At 38.2% G+C, this 17563-nt stretch overlaps 1 protein-coding gene across 14 annotated transcripts in view; it reads left to right on the top strand.

The window, feature by feature from the left end:
• Positions 1-17563, top strand: part of TMEM108 (transmembrane protein 108) — a 473125-nt gene that overhangs the window by 181762 nt on the left and 273800 nt on the right. For 13 of the 14 annotated variants that reach the window (XM_036220017.1, XM_036220011.1, XM_036220015.1 and 10 more), the window contains 2 exons: positions 6940-7031; positions 9494-9565. The gene's annotated coding sequence lies outside the window, so the exon portion shown is untranslated. The remainder of the gene's footprint in view (positions 1-6939; positions 7032-9493; positions 9566-17563) is intronic. The other variant, XM_036220008.1, reaches the window with a different exon arrangement.

Below are 17563 nucleotides of genomic sequence, written 5' to 3'. Positions count from 1 at the left end.
ATCAGCTGGAAATACCTTAGGCATTATTCGAGAGTTTCAGATCTTTAGCCTGAGGGTTGTAATAGGTGGATGGGCTTTGGCATGTCTGTGAATTCTCTGATAGTATATGCAAAATTCTCCGATAGTGTACGTAAAATTGCCTATGTACATTTTTCTAGGGTAAGGTATCATTCACAACTTTCTTAGACTCTCAAAGGTGTCTTTAACTCAAAACTGGTTGTAGATAGAAAGAAAAATCTAGCCTGTTTGGTTTTTATCCCTGAGATTTTCCTATATATCTTGACTTTCTATAATAAGGTATTAGAATTTCTTGTAATTTCTCTGAATTTACTCTGCATAAGTAACTTTTATTTTCCTTGGATCTGTCCCATCTTGACATTACTACTTTTATCTTGGGGAGGAAAAAAAAAAACTGGAGAAGTGTCTCTGTCTGATGCATAAATAAATAGCATTGAAAAAATGTGCAGAGAGCCAAAAATCTCATTTTAAGTCACAAAATGACATCTTTTCCTGGCCTCATAGTGTCTCATGCTGAACCTTTCACGTTGAAAGTGCATCCGTCTAAAAAAAAAAAAAAAATGGAAAAGAAAAGAAAGAAAGCACATCCACCTATAAACGCATCTGCATCCCTGCCCTTTTTCCTCTCTTCCCCCTTGCCCAGGTAGAAACCCTCTTGCTCTTTCTCTCACCCATCCAATTTAATTCCACATTCCAGGGGCTGAATGAAGGAAAGGGGAGAGAGAGCTAGTGAAGGAACTTTGATAATGAGTACAAGAATGAAAATCTTTGAAAATGCCAAAAATAACCCAAGCAGAAGCTAAAAAATAAAACAACTTCACGATAGTGTTGAAATCTACCCATAAGGAGAAAGGAGAGAGCCAGTGAAATCAGTTTTTTAAATGCATACAAAAATGAAAATCCTTGAAAGTGCCAAAAACACAAAAGCTGAAAAATAAAATTCTCTCATGAATCTGTTAAACCTCCTTATAAAAGTAGAGATTTTTAATTATAATTATTATTTTTTTCAGCCTTGAAATAATGATTCCATATGCTGAGACAGCAAAGCAGACTAAGTAGGTTATGACCTAAATCTAATGAAGAGAAAAAAGAAACATGGAATCAGTGTTGCCTGTGGATACTCAGTAGACGGCAGCCCTGCAGGGTCTGGGACTCTGAGTGTCCCTCTTTCAGACCTATGGTTAGATCAGTGACCCGTGCACTCTTCGCATTGGGTGTCCATTTAGAAGAAGGTCAGTTAGTAATGGAGAAAGCGATTTGACGTGGGTGGTCAACTAAAAGGAAAAGGGCTCACGCAAGAGCTCATGGTCTTACAGGCTGGTCCTTGTTGAATACTCTAGGAACATAACCCTTGGACAGCTTTCAGGTGATGGCCTCCAAACGTTACTTTTATTTCTTTCCTTTTAGATCAAGGACAGTGATAGTTTTCATTTTTTAAATGACTTCCAGGTTCTAATTATTGCCTATTAACTTTCATCTGAAAAACGTAATCACTTTGCTTAGAGAACAGGAGTAAATAGATATTTTTAAGGAGAACTTAAAAGTGGGTAACAGTTCAACTTTAAAACAGATGCACATAGATATACAACAGTGGATTTGTTGTTAAATTCTCTTGACAATATGTAAGGCAAAAATAGCCTTGTCAAGAATCCCGTTTTTTATTCTTTAAATGTGACAAACATACACTAAATATCATTGTCGTGTGGTATTCCATTGTGAGGCTATACCACAGTTTGTTTATCCATTTTCCTGTTTATAAATGTTGGGTTGTTTCCACAAATGCTATTACAAAGAATGCTGCTATGAATATAATTATACAATATCTTTTCGTGCACATAAGCATGTGTTTCTTAGGATATATACCTAGGAATGGAATTGGTGGTCATTAAGGTATTATATCTTCAGCCTTATTAAACACTGTCAAACTTTTTCCAAAGAGGTTATACCATGCTTAGGCTTTTCTATTTTTAATTATTATAATGGTGTACCGGAGTCATGTGGTTAGGACTGCACCTGGTCTTCCTGGCAAGAATAAGTTGGTAAATTGGTTTGCGAACAGTTCTGTTTGCCAACTCTTGTTTTCCTTGATTAAACTCCCCCCAGTGATACACTACTTTGGACATTATTTTTCTCATTTTTTCAATCAACTTTTGACCTGTATCAATATAGCTATGTGCAAGTTGGGATTAGGGGACTCAGAAGAAAACCAATATGAGGGATATAATTTGCATAGGACATAATTTCCCTTGGGCTTAAAGCATCTATATTAAAGCCTTTGTGATGTGTAGTATAATCTGTTTTTTTTTTAATTCCTTTTTTAAGGCGATCTAAGTGATGCCAGTGTAACAGAATGACTTAACACAGTTAAATGCCAAACTGAGATTTAAAATACCAATGTTTTCTTCTTTAAAGACAAACCCCTCCAGGATATTATGAGGATGCAAGCATCTTCATGCAGTCTGTCACCTTGCAGCTCCAGAAATTGAAAGCTCATCATGTTTGTGGATCAGCACCATTTCTACTTATTAATATTTTTAGTGTCTGACTATAAATCAGGCACAAAGTGAAGGGCTTTTAAAAATAGCCTTCTCCATCTATTCAGGCTTGATACACTCTGCTGAAAGGAATTGTTGAAATCAGTAGCTCCCTCCTTTCCCTTACTCCTTTCTGGCCTCTCCCTGGATATGACATGCATCAGTGTTTGATCCAGGCCCATCGAGGACTCGAAAGATTTACCATGACTGGCCTTTACTTTTGCAAAACTCTTATGATAATCATCATCTTATTCTTTCATCCAAGGAGAGGCTACAATAATTCAAAATTAGGAGCCAGAGTGTAGCTTATGGCTAATTTCATTTCAGCATACCTAAACGTTGGGCAATAAAGAGATTCCACATCAAATGAAGTTAATCATTGGCATGCTCAAAGTGAAGTCAAAGATGGTCTGGTCAATGACTATTGTGACAGTGATATAGTAGTAAGGGTTTGGGGAGATACGTAGACACCAATCAATTTTGCAAGTGTCATTTTATATTTACATAAAATAAATGATACAGTCCCTAGCATTAGGGAGACTGAAATATAATTCAGGAGATTATACATACACGTGGAAATAACTAAAAAGCCAATGCTAGGATATACAGCACACCAGGATATACAATATAACAGGACTTTACGTATTCACAGAAAGAATAAGTCCACAAAGTCAGGGACTAAAATGAGGACCAGGAGAGGGTTTGAAAGAAGTTGGGCAGGCAGAGAAAGAGCAAGATTGGGAAAAGCACCCATGAGACATGATGATGGCATGCAGTACTGATGGCAGAGAGGCTGGACAGATATGGCCTCACCATGTTTGGGAGCCATGAGAAATAATGCTGGCTACCTAGGTAGCTACCTAGGTTTTACATATCGGGTGGAGCAGTAGCAAGGAAGAGCCTCTGAGTATTCTTAAACATGACAGAATAATGATGGGAGTGACTTTTAGAAAGATGAGTCCATCAGGATTAATATTAGGGGGAAAGGAAAGGGAAAATATTCTGGCATCATTGAAAGAAAACTAAGAATTTACACTGCCACATGCAGTTGAGCAGATGGTGCATCATAATATAAATGGCACCCAATAGAGCTGTGCATGTACAATCTTAAATATGTTTTGTTTGGGGATGGAGAGGATGGGGAGAGTAAAGGGTCATCTCATCTACCACGAAAATCATATTTGAGTTTTATAAAATGCCCCCAAATCAACAAAACTACATATGTGCATTAGAACTTGAACTATATGTGTGTGTGTATTAGCATTCACATATCATTTATTTTAGTTCCACACAAACCCTTTTACAAGACTGTTCATAGAAGCAGCACTCCCAATAGCCCAAGACTATAAACAGAAGCTTATCCTCAAGTAAATAGATGCAGTACATTCATATAACGGAATAGTACTCTGCAATAAAAAGGAGTGAGTGACTGATACACGCAACAACCTGCATATGTTTCCCAGACATTATGCTGACCCAAAGAAGCCACACAAAAAGAGTACACACTGTCTGATTTTATTCATATAAAAAGAAAACACACACTAATCTATAGACATGGAAAGCAGATCAAAAGTTACGTAGAGGCCAGGGATAGAAGGAGGGTCTGCATAAGGAAACTTTTAGGAGTGAGGGGAAAAGATCTTTATTGTGACTATGGTGATTTCAGGAGTGTATCTGTTAAAAACTCATTGACTTATGCACTTTAAAATGTGTAGTTTACTGTACATAAATCACAACACGACACAATAAATTCCATTTAAAAAGATAAGCTAAAATTCCAAATATTTTCTTTCTAAAATTGTATTAGAGTTGGGTTATTAATTAATTGTGACTTCTAAGTTTTAATTTATTCAATGTGTTTTTAAAAGATTTCAATGTTTTAATTCTTGCTCATCAACAACTTTTCCTTGAAAGTATTATCCAATTTCTTCAGTGAATAAGAGAAAATACGTAATAGTATAAATCGGGAAACCGAAAGCAATTAAATTATAAGAATTACAAATTGTTTTCCCATTCACATTACCTGATTTTGTATTTTAAAGTGTATACACATTCAAAAATCTTTTAAGAAGTTATGTTATTACTTTATCTGATATTTTATTTACATCATAGAAAATTCAAATTGAATCTGTAAACTGGATCATTTCCCAAGCTAGTTTTTCTCCGATTAGGTATTTGCTGAGTTGGCAGAAAAATCCATCATGGTTTAGCTCCAGCAAATGAAATGACAGCTTGTGACACACTTGTCACAGGAACCAGGGAAGCTGAAGAATGACAGGAAAACTTTAAAGGGTCTCCTTCACGTGGGGTGGTGATAACGTTCCTTCCTTATGATAATCTTTTCTTTTCTCCACCGAAGGATGTGCCAATTATAGTCAGTGCTCGGTAGGAAGGGGCCCTTACACCTTTGATCATAAAGATATTAATCACCATTGTGCTAGTGATTCTCTGTAGTTTGGTCATATCAATTATTAATTTGCAAAGTGTGAGTTTGTCACTTCTTACCGGAATACTGGATTTGCAGATTGGTATACAGTGGAACAGGAGGATAGTGGCTGAGAAAGGGGACAGTCACTTCACCATTATGAATATATCAGACCCTTGTGTGAAAAAAAAAAAAATGCAGCTTGGAAAACGTTTTACTTTTATATATTCAGCTGGTACCATGAAGGACTTGAGCCTCAAACCTTTCAAACATACTATTTGTAGCATCCATTATAATGCATTTAGAGCAGTAGTTCTCAGCTTTGGCTGCACTTGCAAATCATCTTAGGAGTTTGTTAAAGATGTCAAGGCTGGGCTCTACCCCCAGGGATTCTGACTTAATTGGTCTGGGATGGGGCCCAGGCAAAGGTATTTTTCAAAAAGCACTCCAGGTGTTTCAAATGTGCAGCCAAGATGGAACACTACTGATTTAGAGGTAGGACAGTGCTTTTAAAGTGCTCTAAATAAATGCAATATGTAGAATTTTTTATAGTCCACATTAATTTGAAAAGACTTCTAAATGGGTTCCGAAATATATACATCCAAAGATTTTTTAAACTCTAAAAATTATAATTAAATAAATGAAAATTAAAACAAGATCCAGGTGCCATTTTCCCCCACCAACAAAAATTTAAGAGATTGATGATATCCAGTGATGAAGAGAGTATATGGAAACGGTAATGCTGATAAAACAGACATAGGAGTGAAAATTGGTGCCCATTTCCTAGAGGGCATTTTAGCAACATCAATATCTTCAAGTCTTGTATCAATTGGTGTAACAATTTCACTGCTAGGAATTTATTTGCAAAATTTTATCAAGATGTAGTTTTCAGAATAATCATTGTGATTTTTTTTTTTTTTTTTTTGTAGTAGTAGTAGTGGCAAACTGGAGAAAAACAAAGTATTAATCATTCAGGGGACCAGTTAGGTAAATTTTGACACATTAGTAAGATGGAATACTTTGGAGACATTTAAAAGAAGTGCTCCCTGTATATACGCTGATACTAAAAGATATCCAAGTTATATCATTAGGTGCAAAAAAAAAAAAAAAAAGTGCAGAAAATTATGTAGAGTATGATCTCTTTTGCGTAAATTTAAATAATTTTAAACAAAATGCTCACAGATGCATTTTTTTTTTCACAGAAGGAAATGTGGTTATCTTTAGGAAATTGAACTTTAGGAGAAGTGCAAAACTTTTGTCTTTCCGTTGTATTTCTCTATACATTTTGAATTTCCTAACCAATTTCCATCTATGTGTGCATATATTATGTATAACTGGAGTTATCTGGATGATGAGATAATGTTCCATCTTTTCTTTAACATAAACTTTTTAAAGTGAGGAAATCAGGAATATTTTTTTAAGTAGAAAAATTGGATGAAAGCAGGAGTAACTTGGAATACAAATTATATGCTTAAGGTCTATCTAAGCTACTGCTGACATTAGGACACACGTTTGGCCTAGTCTTCCTAACAGCCAAAACATAAAGGAAACACCACCAATTAATTCTTACATTCGTAATGTAAGAATGAAAATGCATCTGCGGGGGAAGCCCAGCAATTCATGAGACTTGAGTGCAGTTTTTAGTTGGAGCTTCAAAAAGAAAATACTCTGTGCAATATAAGAAAAATCATCCATAACAGTTAGCTTTGAAAAGGCTGGAATTTTTTATCCATTTTACAAAAGAAAAAACAATAACAGAGGGTCATTTACTGGCCTTTTTCTGTTGAGATAGTATTGTTTTTAGCCACGACAAATGATTCCTCTTCAGCTAATGTTGCTGCTGATCACAGGTGCATGGGTAATGCAGAGCTGCGGTGCCAGACTGCCACCTCACTGACCAAGAAGCCAGGTGCCTTCACTGCCATCCTCCCCAGAAAACGAATCTCCTTTGTTCTCTTACAGACCAATCTCCTGCATACTGGTGGATCTGAGGTCATGTGGCTGTGCTACAACTGCAAAGAAACTTGGGGAAACAGAACAGATCTCATAATATGGTATGCTTCCACCAGTATGGGGGCCGGATAGTCACAAGATGCAAGTTGGCCAGAAAAAGGACAAATGCCCATCAAGGTTCCAAAGCAGATCCAGGATAAGGGCCCAACACCACTCTGTATCTGTGTTTGTGCTTTGCATTATAATTCTTGTTTTGTTATCAGAAAGTTACACTATGTCTTTAATATCTTTGCCAGCTCCAATACAGATCATGCAAATATGTAAACTAATATGAACTATATATAGCCTTCTTCCTATAGCACCAGATTCTGACAAGGCTTTAAACAAAAACTGTAATTGAAAGTCAGTGCATAATAAAACCTGGAGACAGCTCAAATACCTTTAACTGAGGAATGGAGAAACGAACCATGGTACAATATTGAACGGTATTCGGTAATGAGCTACTGATACGTGCATTGACATAGACGAACCTCGGAAACATTATTCTAAGTGAAATAAGCCAGACTCAGTAGGCTGCCTACTGTACGAATCCATTTATACGACATTCTCACAGAGGCAAACCTAGAAGGAGAGAAAATAGAGTGGTGGATGTGAGGGGCTGAGTTTGCGGGGAGGGGCCTGGAGGAACTTGGGGGATGACAGAACTGTTCTAAATCTTGATTGTTGTGGTGATTACATGACTGTAAAACTCTCAGAACCGTACACCTAAAAGGGTAAATTTTATTGCTTGTAAATTATACTTTAATTTTCAAAAAAAAAAAAAATCAGTGGATAATACATTCACCTTTCCAACAAGTATTTACTGATCACCTGCTACATGTCAGATACACTTAACTGACCATATATTTAAGCATACTAATCCTAATGTATATAATGTGTTGGAAATTATCTAAATTACTCTACCAATTCTTTAAAGTTGATTTACAGCCAAAACAATGCATGCAGGACTTTGGCAGTGATGGGAAATGGTGGCAAGTAGTTTCTTTAATCCATAACTGAAAAACTACTGAAGCCTGGTGTAAAGACATATTGCAGCCAATGGATTTGACACTCCCCGAGCACCAATTTAGAAAATCATTTTTAGGTGATAATTGGCTGTGTGAAACTCACATTTTGGCGCAAGGAGGCTTAGAATTTCTGGTGGAAAGAACTGGGGAACGAAAATGATGAGGGAAGTAAGGGAAGCCTGAAACAGTGAGGTAGAAAGCAGACCACAGCTCCAGGAGGACTGGAGATCTTGCTAGCCTGACTTCTAACTAGGTCAAGGTCATTTTGGCTTTCTGGACTCTATAAAATGAGTGAACTGAAAAAGTGAGGAAAGCACTCATTGCACAATGCAGAGCTCTTCTACTGATCACCTCTATGACCTTGGGCAAGTCCGCCGGCCTCTCCGGGTTTTAGTTTTTTACTATATGAGAGATTTAATGGTTATACAACAATGTTAATACCACTGAACTGTACACTTAAACATAGTTATACTGGTAACTTTTATGTTATATACATTTTGCTACAATAAAAAATATTTTTTTAATTAACAAAGAGATTTAGACAAAATGATCTTTTGGGTAATGTAGTTTCATCTTTCCTCTTATCTTCTTGGGATAAAATCCAAATTCCTTAACAAAGCCACCCACATTCCCTGGGCAAATATTTTTTTGTGGAGCTCCTGTCTATACTAACACCCCAAATAAATCAGCTTGTCAGCACCATTCTGGCAGCTTGATCTCATGTGATCCCCATAAAAAATGCTGTATCTGCCAGCAGAGGAATCTGCTTGCCAGACTGCCATTCTGGAACCAGGGCCTGGCCCTGGATCCCCAAGACAACCCCATAGTATGAGTCTTAGGGCATCTGGTTGTCCTTACCCACGGGGTAGAAGATTCAGAGCACTCTGAAGAGAGAAGCAGAGTCCATGTTGGACTCGGTCTGGGCTCTGCGCACCCACCCAAATGGCACTGTCATATCCAACTGGTCCCAAACACCAGAGGAGGACTTAGAAAAGTTTAAAGAAGGTCCTCCAAAGCACAGGCCCCCTGAAGCACAGGCCCAAGCTGGGCAAGGGAAATGGAGTAGGAGTGGGGGTGTTTAAGGAGTTTACCCATGATTAAGGGAGGTGCTTCCTCATCTGGTTTATAAACTCCTCTAATCTGTCTCAAATGTGCCAAGGTGTCTCCCATCCTTGGCCTCTGACACACACATGTAGTTTCTTTACTTGGAACACAGGTTTCTCCCTCTGCCCCAACTCTCATTATCCTGTTTACTTAACTAATCCCCATTCATCTGGGGGGTCTTAGAAGATAGGATAGCTTCTCCTAGAAGTCTGTTCTGATCCCTGGATCTATGTTAGTGACCCTGATGGACTGTTTTACAGATAGATCTAGAATCTTAGAATCTCTCTTCTCTTTTTCTTTTCTGAATCAATTCTCCAGAGTATTAAAAATAAAAGATAACAAAATCCCTCAGGAAAAGAATACAAATTCTAAATATGCTTTTTTCTTTCTAGAGACTGGAGAGGAATGAAGCCACTCTGCATTGAGTTCTCAGGGGGGAGAAGCCTACATCCAGAAGAGAGAAGGTTGATATTGTCCCATGCCCAAGCTATCTTAAGCTCGTTCCTTGTGGTCTTGTACAGCTTTCACTCATTCATTAATTTATTAATTTATCCATCCTTTATTCAATAATTCAACAAACATTATGGCTTTCTACTATATTCATGGCATTGTTAGATCAGGGCAGGGAGGGGGAGGTGCTGGAAGTCAAATAAGATTTGGTTCTTTCAAGATGCTCATAGTATATTGAACATAACTCACTCTGGGATGCAGTTAATGATGATGTGCCAAGGACCCTTGGAGAATCGTGCAGATGTATCTTGGAGTGTCTTGACAGTTTGCCATAGTACAGTGAGTGTGTCCTTTATGAGCCCATGAATTAAGAAAACTGTTGTTAGGAGAGCATGATGCTTCAAGGGTTAGACCATGCCATTGCCCTGGGAACTGAAGGGAGCAACAAGCATGGGATATTCCGCTTTCTTACATTTGATTCCAAGACTATTTCTATGCTTTCTGCTTTGTGGCATTTCCTGTAAGTGAACAGAAACCCAAATGAGAAGCAAAGTATTATAATAGGAGGTTTTCACTGTCAAGCACCATGAGTAGACAAGACACTTAAAAGAAAGGAGTAATGACAAGGTCACGTCTACAGGATTTGATCACAAAAGAAAACAAAACGAAAAAACGAAAAAAAAAAACCAAACAAAAGCCTCTTAATGTGCCCCTCTAAGTACATGGGTCGAGGAGGGGGTGTGGTGACCTCTAACATCTACTCTACCCTTTGAAACAGCTCAACACTTAAAGGAGAGAACCCTCACCCACAGAGGTGCTGAGAAAACAGAGTCGGTGACTTCTGAGAGGCTTTGCTGAAAAACCTTCTGACTAATGTCTCATCCAATAATTGATTTTTGGACTGCAAAGAGAAGGAAGTTTCTCCTCATATTTGTTCCAAATTTCCCTAAAAGAAGAGTTCTAAAGCATTTGTTCCATAACTGATGTTTCTACCTCTGTCCCCATGTAAAATAACCAAGAGAGAGCCACAGGCTGCCGGGCGTTTTCTCAGTGCCGCTGCCTGGGGGTGACCTATTTTGAGTCCATAACTCCTTTTAGAATGGGATGAAAGCTATGGGCCTCCTCTTCAGAAAAATGCACATAAGCCCATACACACAAAACTTTCCACACAATTTCAGTGGATTCAGAGACCCATTTGAAACCTATCCATGCCCTCCAGGGAGTTTGTGCTCCAGGAAATTTTCAAAATGTAATTTCTTGCAAAAGAAAAGAGTTTTAGCTTTAGCCACGTTGATTCATGAGTCTCAGAAATATTGGACAGTGGTTCTCAGGCCAGAGGTTTGTGGGTAGGTCCCAAGGGAGAGGTGAAGTCAGTAACTATAGAAATGGACACAATGGCAGTCTCAAACTCTGTGACAGTGACACTATTCCTTCTAGTTAGGGTCACCAGATAAAATCCTTGATAACCAGTTAAATTAGAATTTCAGATAAGTGACAAATAAATTTTTAGGATCAGTACGTCCCATGCAATATTTGAGACATAGTCTAAGGCCACTTGGGCTGCTCTAACAGAACATCATAGACTAGGTGGCTTAAATAGCATAAATTTATTTCTCACAGTTATGGAGGCTGAAAAATCCAAGACCAAGACACCAGCAGATGCAGTGTCTGATGAGGGCCCCCTTCATGGTTTATAGATGGATATCTTCTTACTGTAACCTCACACAGCAAAAGGGTCAGGGGAGCTCTCTGGGGTCCCTTTTAAGGGCATTAATCCCATTTATGAGGGCTTCACCCTCAAGACCTAATCACCTCCACAGCCCCCACGTCCTAATACCATCACTTTGGTCATTAGGTTTTAATATATACATTTCAGGGCAAAACAAACATTCAGTCCATAGGTAATATACTAAAACTTATTTATTATGTATCCGAAATTCAAATTTAACTGGGTGTTCTCTATTTTGATTTGCTAAATCTGGCAACCCAACTCTCAGTTTTTCTTTGGCAACATTCCCCATCTTGGATTTGTTGTGCCTCTGTTCTCTGTGTGTTCCTTTTGACGATGGTCTGTCTTCTCTCTTATCTCTAAATGTACTTAAGTTGATTCAGCACTGACCAGGACTTAATGATGATTGTTTGTTATGGTCACTCTCAACAGTACAAGGATAGTGAAACTGTGTGTCTGTGTATGTGCATGTGTGAGAGCGAGAAAGAGCAAGAGAAGTGATGAATCATTCAGAAAGAAGTTTGAGAATTACTATTTTGAGATATGCATGACTATAAGAAGATTGAATCTAACCTCCAGTGACTGCAGGAAGAGGTAGTAGTATAACTAGTACCCAATTAAGATTGACAAGTGGCTTCTTATAACCAAATAAGAAAAATTCCTTGAGGTTTGCAGAGTGTCCCTAATTCCTTGCGAATGAGAATTAACTCTTCTTGAAAATAGGTGGTTTGGAAGACCTGCCAGCTATTAATGCCAATATCCCTCTTCTTTTTGTTCTTTAAAAACCCTGATCTCTGATTTTGGTCAAGACAGCAATGCATCTGGATAAAACACACATTTTCTAGCATCTTTTGTAGCTATAGTAGTCATGTGACAAGCTCTGGCCAATGAAACATAATGAAAGACTGTTGGGCATTTCTGAGAATTAGGAGCTGATATAAGTGCTACCTTTTCCTCCTTGTTGCTTCTCTCTTGCCATTACAGAAAATGCAGATCTGAGGCCAGCGGTGGAACAGTCATCTTGAGATCATGAAACAATCATGAGCATGAAAGCCACATGCTTAGAATAGCAGATCAGAAAGCAAAAAGGAGTCTGGAACATTGACAATTGTGATGTGCCTTGGGCTGTAACAGCCTGAATCCCCTTCAGGATTGAAGTCTTTGATCCCCACTGCTGAGACAGTAGGTAGCTGATGTCCCTCAACTGGCAGCCCTCTCTGGGAATTGCCCTCAGCTGAAGACAGACACTCTACCCCAGGTCATACCCCTTCCAGGTTGGTAGCCTGCATCCAAAGAGTGAGTGGTTGCTGAGAGGGCATAAAGGCCTTCTCCCTTGCCCAACACAGGAAAACTCTGAGGGGCCGGCTTCAGAGCCTCCCATGTGAATGGCTAAGGCCTTATTATGAACACACCACAGCCCGACTTCTTCCTCTTGCGAATCCTTCTGCCTTTCCTTACCCCACAGGTGTTAATCCTAAGAACACTTCTTAATAAACTGCTTGCATGTAGGCTGCATCACAATTTGCTTTCCAGAAGAACCTGACCTGCAACAAACAATTGTCTTGCACAGCTGCTCCACCAGCCTACCTCTGGACTTCTTGTTACATGAACAGGTTATTTGAAGCCACAGCAGCTGTATTTCTCATATATCCAGTCCAAAGCAATGCCTGTCTAGAACAGAGGGATATTTTATATCTTGAATATGGACTTAAAAGTCTGAATGAAGGATTGATTCCCAAGACTTAGCCGGAGTTGCTGAAGGCAAACATAATATAAGTGAAACTTATGGATTGACAAGGAAAAATCAATTCCAAGCTGATTTCTGTTCTGGAAAATAAGGATGAGGAAAAGCCATTCCCTAAAGCTACATGAAAATCAGGGCCTTGACATTTCTCACTGGAAGACTAATGAAGGATGAACTCCAAAGAGACTTGGCTAGATTGAAACACAAATATTGGCTCTACAAAAGCTGGCAAACCCTTTCAATGAAAATAGATGAAGGCACAGGAAGAGTTGGTCAGCCTGGCTCAGAGTAAACAATTCCAGTACTGAAGATTTAATGTTCAAATATGCATTTATATTGCTATTGACAAACTTCAAACTCCTCAGACATCATTAGTTCTAGAAAACTTGATAACTAAGATGTTAAGACAAGTTTTCATTGTTAGTGCCCCCCCCCCCAAAATAAATAAAACCTCACAAAATTAAAAAGCAAACAAAACATATCTCTTCGAAGTAATGTTTTGGGTTTCTCTGGATAAATACCCAGAGGTGGGATTATGGGGTTCTTCTTTGTCTCTTGTTATAGCCTTTGTTTTAACATCTTTTTTTTTTTCTGGTATTGCTAACCAAGCTTTTCGTTTGTTTCCATTTTTATGAAAGATCTTTTTCTATCCCTTTACTTTCAGTCTGTTTGTGTCTTTTGATCTGAAGTGAGTCTCTTGTAGGCAGAGTTATATAAATATTTACTCACCATGTTGTACACTTGAAGCTAAAATAATATTGTATGCCAACTGTATTTGAAAAAAAAATTTTAAAAGGGAAAAGCAAACAAAATGAACAAACAATAATCCCTGGAAATAAATAAAAAGTAAAAATGAAAGTAAATAATTTCTTTTTTTTCTTCCCAGTGAATGGAATATGAGGTTAAGTACACCTTTGATCATCATAAAATTTGAAGAGAATGCATTCTAGGTGAAATCAACAGTGAATTCAGATCTCTTTAGATGACAGAAAATGTGAAATTGGTATTCTTCCTAGTGTCTCACCTAGATGCATTACACCTATGTGGTTTATGGCGAAGCCAGAAAATCTAAATCAGAAAAACGCTAAGACAATCCCGCTAAGACAATCCCAAGGGCTTAATCCTCACCCAGGGCCCTTTTGTATTACTAGTAGATTACCGCTTTCTCTTTCTGAGTTTTAAAATTAGTACAATTGACTCTTCAAATAAGACAGTCATTGACATGAAAATGAGGAATATGTACTTGGTCCATACTGCCTTTTGACTGCAAAGATCTTTCCTAAAGTAATTTAAATCCAATGATTTTTCACATGTTTGCTTGTCTTGAGACTGGGGCAATGACAGGAGAAGTACATCTGTCATATCATGAAAGCTGTAATAAAAGCAGGGATTCAAGTTTTAATTTGTGCCCCTGGGATTTCTAGTATATCTTTTCTTTCACACTTGTCTGCTTTATGCAGACCTGTACTAAATTGGGAATGGCCACATTTAGCACAATGATTGCAGCCCTTTAATTTAATATAGTTCTATAATAAAATAGTAGAAGTCACATTATACTCAGGCTAATGGATTGATCTAGAGACCTCCAAGGATCATTGAAGAGTAGGGAGAAAAGATGTTGCTGTGAAGGTGAATGTTTGTGGAATTCTCTAGTGTTCCGAAGCGTGGGGCATCTTTCCTTCTTAGACTGTGTGGCCTCCTTTCTTGCTTAGTAGTAGAGTCCAGATTTTATTCATGGCAACAGTGTGCCCTGCTTAAAAACTACACTTCCTAGCTTGCCTTGTATCTAACAGTGATCACATAACACAGTTCTGAGAAGGAGTTTAGGAGATTTTAGGATGGAGTATATCTGTGGCCCATATCTGATTCGCAGATATGTTTTGCTTGGCCTCTAGGAAGTTCTTTGAAAAAGACTGGATAAATTTTAATAAAAACTCAGATATCTAAATTCTTTAAAAATAATGAAATATGATCCATCTCACATTCTCATGTTGCATAATAGGTTGCAACTCAGTAGCAACACAGTCCCCACTTCTTCCTATTGTCTTCTTGTCTACAGCAGGGGTCTCCCACCCCCGGGGCCAGTGAACTGGTACCAGTCGTGGTCCGTTAGAGACCAGGCTGCACAGCAGGAGGTGAGCAGCGGGCTAGCAAGCGAAGCTTCATCTGTATTTGCAGGGGCTCCCCAGTGCTAGCATCACCACATCAGCTTCACCTCAGATCATCAGACATTAGATTCTTATAGGAGCACCAGACCCTGGTGCCAAAAGATTGGGGACCACTGGTCTACAGTGCTTCTTTCTTTACCTGCCTCACCCTGAAAGTATCTGTTTCATATACCTTGCCTTAAACCCTAGTCTGTGTTTCCCTCACTCTTTTTCCCTTCTGTGTCTTATGCTATGTTCTATCCTGTGCCTTAGCCTGGGTGACAGATATGTCCCAAAACTCAGTTACCAAGTATGCCTAAATTATCATGGCCAGGGAGAGATTTATCAAAGCTGGAGCATGTGTGAGTAAATGAATGGGATTATTATTCACTCACTTTAATATTTTTAGTTACTGGTCCCAAACTTGGATCATAGGCCATATATCTTTTCTATTTTTTTAAATTTATTTTTCAATTGCGGATGATATACAATATTATATTAATTTCAGGTATATAACATAGCGATTAGACATTTATATACCTTATAAAGTGATCACCCTAATAAGTCTAGTTCCCATGTGGAACCATACGTAGTTATTATAATGTGATACTTTATAACCCATTGCTATTCTCACTGACAATTTGTACTTCTTAATCACTTTCATGTTTTACACAGGCCATGCATCAGAGTGAAGTGGACCACAGGAAATCTAAGGGTCTTAGTTTGCTCATCTGATCTTAAGGGTTAGAACTGCATTACAAGGCAAAACTCAAGGAGTATTTACCATATTATGTTACCAAAGGCAGCATTAGGAGACATGTAATAGGGAGATAGGTGGTCCTACTTTCTGTGAACCATAAAAAGCTAACAATTTATGGTTTTATCATTCATCCATTTGACAAAATATATTTTGATTCTTTATTTTTCTTACATAATTCTCAAGGGTTATGAGTACCACAAATTATACCCACTGAATGAAGTAGTACTTTCTTCATAATCCTCCCTAAGCTCAAGTTTCAAAGGACCCTCTGCATTCCAACATTTCAGAATTATCAGCCTATCTGTACTGCTCCTGATACTAGAGACTTTAATTGTCCCACGTCTTAGCTTTTACCATTCTGAAATGAAAAACTCTCCTACCTTTTTTCCTTTGGCATTATAAGGCAGGCTTCTTCTAGTGGAACTCTTGCTTTCCATCAGCCTAGCTGCCCTTCCTGACACTTTTTCCAGGGCCATTGTCACTTTCTTTAATTATAGTAACCAGAGGTGCAAAAAAGTTTTATTAGAAAGAAAAAAAAGCTATTTATTTTGAATAATGGTTAACAATGGGCTGATCATTTGATCTGTAGTGCCACACTGGACTGGCATCCTGGAATGATGTCACTCTTCTGGTCAACCAATTGTAGAGAGCAATTCCTTTTGTACGCAGGTTTTGCAGTCTTTACTAATTACTTTTTGTTATATTGTTTTTGAGTTTGTCATTTAATGACACAGTTCAGTGATTCTAAAGTATAGTCCTTAGGCAATATCCCCTATGAGCTTGTTAAAAACATACATTCTCAGCCTTCCCCCAAGACCTACTGAATCAGTCTCTAAGGGGAAAAGCCCCACCAATTTTGCTTATAAGTGCTGCAAGTGATTCCAATGCACACTCAAGTGTGAGACATAGTGTTTTGTAAGTAAATGAGATATAATGATAGAACAACTCATAGGAAAGGAAGTTTCTACTTAGAATTAGAAAAATTGGACTGTAAAGGAATGAAATATCAGGAGTATCTTTTGCTTTCTTGCATGTTAGGATTTCGGTTACCAGTACAATCACTGGCAATGTGTGCAAGGTGTCAGTTGCTCATATATGAACCAGCACTATCTAGGTTTGATGATGGCATTAAAATTAGCAAGGAGAAAGGAAGAAATGTGAGAATGGAAAAAAGAATTTAATCTGAGAGGAATTTAAATACTTGTACATGCACATGTTGGTAGAGAGAACAGAGCCCGGACAGAAAAATAAACATAAAGGGATGTTAGTGATAGACCCTATGAAGAGATAATGGAGTTCTCTCAGAGCAGAATCAACAGAGATGCCCACAGAAGTAAAGGGAGGATTCTGAGAATCAGTGTTTTCATTCATTTAATAAATGATTATTGAGTGCCTACTCTACACCAGGCGTCGTTCTAGGGGCTGCTGTTCTTGTCCAACGAAGGATAAGATGGAAATGTTCCCTGCACTCACAGAACTTAGTCTAGTGGGGTAATGAATCGCTGAATAGCCAATTATAATACAGTGTAATAGAAGCCAATTTAGGGGGATGTGCAAGGTTGCTGTGGGAGCTCAGAGGAGAAGGCGCTGAACCCAGACTTGGGAGATGGGGGTCTTTGTAATGGCCATTAC

Source organism: Rousettus aegyptiacus, unplaced genomic scaffold (genome assembly GCF_014176215.1).
Source record: "Rousettus aegyptiacus isolate mRouAeg1 unplaced genomic scaffold, mRouAeg1.p scaffold_m13_p_4, whole genome shotgun sequence".
NCBI classification, from domain to species: Eukaryota; Metazoa; Chordata; class Mammalia; order Chiroptera; family Pteropodidae; genus Rousettus; species Rousettus aegyptiacus.
The sequence above is the reverse complement of the archived record's forward strand: the minus strand, read 5'-3'. Positions and strand labels throughout refer to the sequence as shown.